Below are 8,622 nucleotides of genomic sequence, written 5' to 3'. Positions count from 1 at the left end.
AGAAGCAGAAGCAGAAGCAGAAGCAGAAGCAGAAGCAGAAGCAGAAGCAGAAGCAGAAGCAGAAGCAGAAGCAGAAGCAGAAGCAGAAGCAGAAGAAGAAGAAGAAGAAGAAGAAGAAGAAGAAGAAGAAGAAGAAGAAGAAGAAAGAGGTGGAGGAAGAATGGAATGGAGAGGAGTGGAGTGAAGTGGAGAGGAGTGGTGTGGAGGAGAGGAGTGGAGTGGAGTGGAATGGAATGGAATGGAATGGAATGGAATGGAATGGAATGGAATGGAATGGAATGGAATGGAATGGAATGCTAGGGCTGTTTATTTCCTAAGTTTTCATGAGCTCAAATTTAATTTAAAAGCTCTTGCTAAGATCAACCAACCAAAGCTAGTAATTCCTTACAGTGATGGAAAGAATATTAGTCAACATGGCCTATCCAATGATCCAGCAATGTGTACACAGAGTATCTGGCAATTTAGAAATATAGAAGTATACATTTATATACACAGAAATTCCTCTAAATTTTTTTGGGGGGTGGGCTACAGTGGGCTTTATTGATGGTGTGCAATGGCAGCAAGTCAAGGCTCCCAAAGCCCCTCCCCTTCTAGGGGGCCTGAGATGGAAGCTGTGAGGGGAGATTCTCAGTGTTGGGACTGAGCAGGGCAGTGACTTCTACAATGTGGCCTCACCATCCCTCTGGTCATGCTGGGCTGTGGTGCAGGGACCACCTACTCCTTGGAGGTCATGTGGACCATGAGGCCCACCACCCTGTTGCTGTAGCCAAACTCATCATCATACCAGGAAATGAGCTTGATGAAGTGGTCATTCAGGGTGATGCCAGCTGCAGCATCAAAGGTGGAAGAGTGGATATCACTGTTGAGGTTGCAAGACACAACCTGGTCCTTGGTGTAGCCCAGGATGCCTTGGAGGGGACCATCTGACGTCTGCTTCACCACCTTCTTGATGTCATATTTAGCTGCTTTCTCCAGGTGGCAGGTCAAAGCCACCACTGACACGCTGGGAGTGGGCACATGGAAGGCCATGCCTGTGATCTTCCCGTTCAGCTCTGGGATGACCTTGCCCATGGCCTTGGCAGTACCAGTGGATGTAGGGATGGTGTTTTGGGCAGGCCCATGGCCATCACATCACAGCTTCCCAGAGTGGCTGTCCACAGTCTTCTGGGTGGCAATGATGGTGTGGACTGTGGTCATGAGTCCCTCCATGATTCCAAAGTTGTCATGGATGACCTTGGCCAGTGGGGCTAAGCAGTTGGAAGTACAGGAAGTGTTGCTGACAATCTTGAGGGAGCTGTCATACTTCTCATGATTCACATCCATTACCCATCATTTGTGAAAGAATGGGGCATCAGCGGAAGGGGCAGAGATGATGACCCTTTTGGCAGCACCCTTCAGGTGAACCCCAGCCTTCTCCATCATGGTGAAGATACCAATGAACTCCACCACATACTCGGCACCAGCATCACCCCACTTGATGTTGCCAGGATCTTGCTCTTGGAAGATGGTGAAGGCCTTTCATTGATGATAAACTTCCTGTTCTCAGCCTTCGTAGTACCATGAAACTTGCCATTCGTGGAATCGTACTGGAACATGTAGACCATGTAGTTGAGGTCAGTGAAGGGGTCATTGATGGCCTCAACATCCACCTTGCCAGAGTTAAAAGCAGCCCTGGTGGCCAGGCATCCAATATGGCCAAATCTGTTCACTCTGACCTTTACCATTTTGTCTGGATCCGTTGCTGGCTGTATGGAGAGAATGGCTGTTGGTGGGCATGCAGGAGCAGAGAGCCCCTCTAAATATTTTCAGAGAAATTAATTAATGACATTACAAAAATTTAGAAGTAATATTAATGGCTAAGGACAGCCACTAATTTAGCACTGTGTGAATAACATTGTCTTTCAAAGATGATGTTTTTGAAACATGTTGATTGATATGTAGTGTTATTCAGAATATTTTCCAAGGGAAAAATACAATTTTGTAAAGAATTTTAGTATACATTTAAGTATAAGTAGACACAACTTGAGGATTATATACTAGCATGATGGAAGATGGTATTATGTCTGTTTTAATTTTTATTTTGGCTCAATCTACATGTAGCAGTTTGTTAAATAATCAAAATAATCTAATAATTATCATCTACAAATAGGGGAACCCTCAATTATAGCCTTCAAAAATATCTTCTTAAGCTTTTTTCTCCTTTAATGAATGAAAATTAGGAACTCTAATAGAATTTCATTGTGACATAGAAATGCTCCATCTCTTACAAGTGCCTCTGCCCAGTGGTAAAGCCCACAGCTGTATTTATAATGGTTAAAGCGGGTGGAGTATGTGCAGCCATTCTTGCAAGCAAACCAGTCTATTTCCCCTTCTCCAGAACTATAACTTGGATGAACTGGCGAACATCATTTCAACTAAAAATGAGTCCACAGCTGGAAGTGTTATGATAGAAAGGCAGAGAAAATTTATTAACTAGGAAACACAGAATACATTATTCCCTAATACTCAGAGAGAGCTGAATTGATGGAACAGTGGAATGGCCCTTTGAAGATTTTGTGCTAACTAGATGTCACTACCCTGCAGGGATAGAGCAAGGTTCTCTACAATGCTATATATGCTTTAAATCAGCATTTAATGTATGGTACTATATGTCCAGGATTCACAAGCCTAAGAATCAAGAACATCTAGGACAAGGACTTGGTGCTTTTGCCTCCAGAAGAGGAACAATCACCCCCTTTTTGACTAGCATTGAGTGTACTGTACACATATATGACCCATTTTACCACAAGCAGAACACTATTTTTTTAAGCCCAACTCTCTTCAACTATATGAAACATAATTTGAGCAAACCCAGAGGACTTATGATCCCTAGTACCTGCATCTTGGCACATAGCAATAATTTCCAAGATCTTTAGTTGCTTGGGTGGTCCCCAACACCTGTTTACAGTCCTTATTAGCATTCTAAAAAGCCAGCTGCAACACATACTGCAAAGAACTCTGCTCATGAACATTTTAGTGTGGATTGTTTAAAGTTGGGATGTTTTCCCCCAGTTGAAGGACAAAGAATAGCATGAACGAACTTCCATGTGGAGAAATTTTCAGAGTACATAACAGCATCTTGGCTGAGGAAGTTTTCTGCATACACTCACTTTTATTTCTTTTGCTCATTGGCTGAGAAAGTTCTCTGTGCAAACTTCTCTTTTTTTTTTGCTACTGGCTCAGCTCCTTTATGCGGCAGATGTCCCCTACACCTGACTCACTCACTGCACCATTCCCCTGGGCAGACTTTCTCCGGTCAGGTGCCTATTTAGGTGCGACTTGTAGGAAAGCAGCCTAAGGGTTTCTCTCTAAAGGAGTGGGAATGAGGATGAATGCCAAAAGGTAAAGTTAGTTTATTTTTTTTTCATTTTTTAAAATTTTTTTCCATAATTTTATTTAGAAACAAATAGCAATGAGACAGTTTCAAATCAAATTGGTAGGACAGTTTCAATAATTAACACATTGCATACTCTCTTCCTAGTGGTTATTTGCTGTACAAGATGCAGACATGATATCCAATTTGCAAACACTATTAGAACGAATCCCTCTGTTCATTAAGAGAATGTAAATGTATATCTATCCTAACCATGTTGAATACACAGACACAAAATGGACATTCATCTGTATCTCCTTTTTTTGTTAAGCTCTGTTATTTGAATATTATAGGTGTATAAACTCAGCAAAATATTCTAAAAGAGTCCAGTAGCCCATAATAGTATTGGGTCTTCCGCTTGATTGGCAATGTCAGAAATTGTTGACCTGAGTCCCCTACAGCTCAACATAACAGCATGACTTTACTTCTTCTACTTCGTTTTTATACTTTTCTGCTGAATGGTTAAGACCAAGATAAAGCAAGACCTATGCAACAAGAGTTGTAGCTTTTGGAACTGATAATGTCAGTCAAGTCCCCTCAGGATTTATCCTGAGATCCTGCACCTCAGATTGTAGTCCAGAAGCAGTAAAGTTAGTTTAGAACATGGGGGTCAGGGGCCCTTCCCTCTGTTGACAGAGCACCCTGCACCTCTAACTCTCCTCACCTTTATTTACTCAGACATGAAACAAGCAATTGAAATAGCAGAAGCTTTCTCCTCCTCCCATTATCCACAGTCCCTGCTCCGGAAAACACCTGGATCTCAGCTGTGCTGACTTTCTCTGGATCCTACAGGGAGCCAGCATATCTGCATACCACCAAAGGGGTGCAGCTGGCTGCCTTTCTCTTTAGTGCTCACAGAGGAGGTTGTTTAGGCCTTGATCCTCATTATTCGGTCTCCCCATGAAATGTTGTATTATTAAGAAAAGTAGAATTCATACTAGCTATTTTAGTAAGAGAATTCAGAATTAAGAAGGAACTGATTTAAACTGGGTATGGTGGCTCATACTTATAATCCTAGCACTTAGAACACTAAGGAAGATTGTCGGGAGTCTAGGGCCATCCTGGGCTACGTGATTAGATCAACTCCAGCCTGAACTACATGGTAAGACCAAGAAAGACCATGACATAGCCTAAGTCCCTCCAAAAAAGAAGGAATTGATTTAATAGGTGGGGAGAGTCAAAAAAGATACATAGGGAACATAAATTATTACAAAGTTAGTACCCATAGTGATCAGTTCTCACCATAAGCCTAGAATAAAGAAGACAGCATGTGGAAACTAGAAGCTAGTAATGGGAGGAGGGGTGGCCTGGCTGGCGCCACCTCAGAGAAGAACCCAGCACCAAAAACTCAGATATTTGAAGATAGAATGCAGCCAATTGGCATTGGTCTCCCTCTGAGGAGCCAAAATGAGATTGGTTCCCAGAGGCTGGGGAAAATAACCAGAAACTAGGACCAACTGTCACTGTTACCCACTGCCTAGCCAGGGTTAAAAAAAAAAAAAAGCAAAATAAAAACAAATTAACAAACCATTTCCCAGATGCAGAAGAAACCCGGAAAAGAGCATGTCCAGCTTTCCTCTTCCAGGCTCCTGGTGTTCCTTTAGAACATTCCACTTTCAAAGTGGAACAGAAAGACAAATGGAAAAGCGGAAATGTGATTCACAGAGTCCCAACTGCAGTAGTAGAAAAGCTAATTATAGAACAGTGGCTTTGGAACCAAGAGAAAATGGTTTAACAAGCAGCAAATATAATAAAAGTACATTTTATTTTACTTATAATTCCATGCTTTATGCCAAACACTACAATATAAAAATCATTGGAAAATGAATGAATAACACTGTAGAAACACCCTAAGAACCTCGCAATAGATTGCTTAGCAAATTCAAGGAAAATTTGCAATTTTGGCAGCATAAGAAATTCTTTCAATGAGTTCTATTTAGTCCTCATATAATCAAGTTTGTGAATGTAGAGGCAATTCTATGTTTTAGTTAAACAAAAATGAAAAATTGTTAGTGCATTTTTATGCAAATGTAAGAATTAAAGTGTTTTCCTGCTACCATCATGCGTCTCCTGATTTATATCAACTATCTTTATCTTCTTATCAAATTAGAAAAAAATAAGCCTTGGCACTAACCAGTATTGCAGAGTGCAGTTCTTCAAGCAGTTTTCTTGTTACAGTAGTAGTTCCTGTTATTGTACATAGCAATTGGTCCAAAGTGACTAAAATTCCTAACAGAAACTACAAATCAATTACAAAAAAAATAAATGCATGTTTATATTTTATGTATTTGTTTGCTTGCTTTTGCAGCGCTGGAGATCCAACCTACGACTTCATTCACATTAGGAAAGTGCTACGCTGCTGAGCCATATTCTCAGCCACCCCCCTAAATTAAACTTTTAAAAACACTGTGGAAGGAATGAAGACCAAATGAGTTGGAATATGAGAAAAGGAACTTGCCTTCCTTGGTAGGCTGCTGCTCACCAGAAATTCTCTTCCCTGGAGGCATTTGCCTGGTTTGGGAATCCGCTATAGATAGCTATGATAATTCACATCCATCTCCTAGATTCTGCACTTCCCTTGCAATGTGTCATTGACTCCATCCAAAGGCAGTATCTATTTTCTCCTCATATGACAACAGCCTGGCTGTGTGACTTGTTTTGACCAATAAGTTATGGCAGAATGGAAGCTGTGGGGTATAAGACTCAAAGAGTCTTTTTTTTTCTTTCTTAAAAGAATTTCCCAATACACCCATATAGTGTAAAAATAAAATGCATCCATACAGTGATGTCTGTCCTAGTATACTAGATATTAGGTCAGGCAGTGGAAGATGTCCACACCATAAAACATGCACCACACGTGTGTCTAAACCCCTCGTGGATCATCTACTCCCAACTGAGGACTCATGCAATGACAAGTGATTCCCAGGACAGGCTGGTCCATGAGCCACTCACTTTATTCCAGGCCAAACTGTTGATCCACAGAATGATGATCAAACAGATGTTTGTTTGTTGCTTTTGAAGTCATAGAAATAATTTACATAAGTATTCAAAAACATGGAAGATATCCAATCAAATACAAAGAGAAACAGTTGGAAGGAACTGAATATATCATACTAGACATACAGGTGACAAACTAGATCTGAGTAGTTAGAACTCCAGAAGGAGAACGGTGACAGAGGTGAAGAAATATTTGAAAATACAATGCCTGAGAATTTCACAAAACTGATAAAGAATGTGAACCCGTAGACTAAAGATAATTTCCAAAACATATGTACGATATTTGTTATGATATAGATGTCCCCACAAAGCTTCTAGAGTTTGTGATTGATTATTGTGGGTGTGGATGCTGCACCTGCCCTGGGGCAGGTAATTTTCATTACACTGTAAGGAGGGGAGAGAGGCTAGCTAGCTGCCTGAGCTGCTGCCACTCCCTTTGCTCTGATCTTTACCACCACCTTGAAATGTTGCCCTCTGCCAAGTGCTGCTCTGCTTGGGAGCCAGCTGGGTATGGACTAAAACTTCCAATAACTGTGAGCTAAATAAACCTTTCCTTCATTTTGGGTGTCAGGTATTTATCCCAGCAACGTGAGAAGAGTCACTGAGATGATATTACAAAGCAAACCATACATAGGTGCATAATAATTGAACTGCTGGAAAAAAAAAAAAGATGTGGAAGCATAGAAGTCTGTAAGAAAAATATATTGATTTCAAAAAACCCAAAAATCAAGTAGACTTATCAATTGAATCTAAGGAAGTTAACAGACAAGAAATGCTATCTTTAAACTGCTAAAGAAAACAAAACTTTAAAAATTCAATTAAAGCAAAAAAGAACGATGGAATGCTATAATGTGTTTTAAAAGTTATTTTGTTTTGGTCTGGGGAGATAGCTCAGCAGTCTAAGTGCCTGCCTGGCAAGCACAAGGACCCAGCTCAATCCTCAGTACCACATGCCACGCCTGCCCGCAACCTGGGTGAACCACATTATACCAGCCACTGAAACTGGGTGTGGTGGTGCATGCCTATAATCCCAGTGCTGGGAAGGCTGAGACAGGAGGATAACTAGGATTCCATGTTGCATAGTGAGACCTGTACCAAATAAATAAAAAGTTACAAAAAATTTTTTAAAGGTTCTACAATCTGAGGTACAGGATAAATCCTAAGGGGATTTCACTGACCATATCAGACCCAAAAGCTACAACTCTTATTGTAGCTTTACCTTTACCTCTTGTCCTGCTTTACCTTGGTCTTAACCATCCAGCAGAAAACTATAAAAACGAAATATAAGAAGTAAAGCCATGATGTTATGTTGAGCTGTGGGGGACTCAGGTCAACAATTTCTGACATTACCAGTCAAGCGGAAGACCCAATACTATTATGGACTACCGGACTCTTTTAGAATATTTTGCTGAGTTTACACACCTATAATATTCAAATAACAGAACTAAACAAAAAAGGGGATACAGATGAATGTCCATTTTGTATCTGTGTATTCAAGGTGGTTAGGATAGGTATATAGTTACATTCTCTTAATGAATAGAGGGATTCGTTCTAATGGTGTTTGTAAATAGGATATCAAGTCCGCATCTTGTACAGCAATTAACCACTAGGAAGAATGTATGCAATGTGTTAATTATTGAAACTGTCCTACCAATTTGATTTGAAACTGTCTCATTGCTATTTGTTTATCAATAAAATTATGGAAAAAAATTTAAAAAATAAAGTTGTTTGTTTTATTTTTAAGACCAGATCTCACTTTGTGGTACACCCTGGCCTGAATTCACTATGTAGCCCAGGATGGCTTTGAACTCTCTGCAGTCCTCCTCACTCAGACTCCTGAATGCTGTGGTTACAAGTGTGTGCCACCACACCTGGTGTTTAAAAGTTTAAGAGCAGAGAAATACAATATAAATTATTAGTAAATCAAAAATGTAACATAGGTATAAGCCCAAAGTATAGAGAAGTAATATAACAGAAAGACAAAAACATGGATAAAGCATTGGGAAAACATTGGAAGTTATAAGATATGTGTAATTAAATTCCCTATGTAGGGCTGGAGAGATAGCTCAGCAATCTAAGCACCTGCCTAGCAAGTGCAAGAACCTGAGTTTGATCCACATGCCTTGCTAGCCCCACCCCGGGTGCACCAAGGTGGGCCACCCAGACGAGACGTGGTGGTGCACACCTGTAATCCCATCTTTGGGCAGACTAAA

General features: G+C 40.5%; 1 pseudogene; it reads right to left on the bottom strand.

Moving 5' to 3' along the window:
* Positions 1 to 714: 714 nt before the first annotated feature.
* Positions 715 to 1,724, bottom strand: LOC101573277 (annotated as a pseudogene).
* Positions 1,725 to 8,622: the final 6,898 nt, after the last annotated feature.

Source organism: Octodon degus, unplaced genomic scaffold, assembly GCF_000260255.1.
Source record: "Octodon degus isolate 3935 unplaced genomic scaffold, OctDeg1.0 scaffold00170, whole genome shotgun sequence".
In the NCBI taxonomy this organism is placed as follows: domain Eukaryota; kingdom Metazoa; phylum Chordata; class Mammalia; order Rodentia; family Octodontidae; genus Octodon; species Octodon degus.
This window is presented reverse-complemented; position numbering and strand designations above follow the sequence as displayed.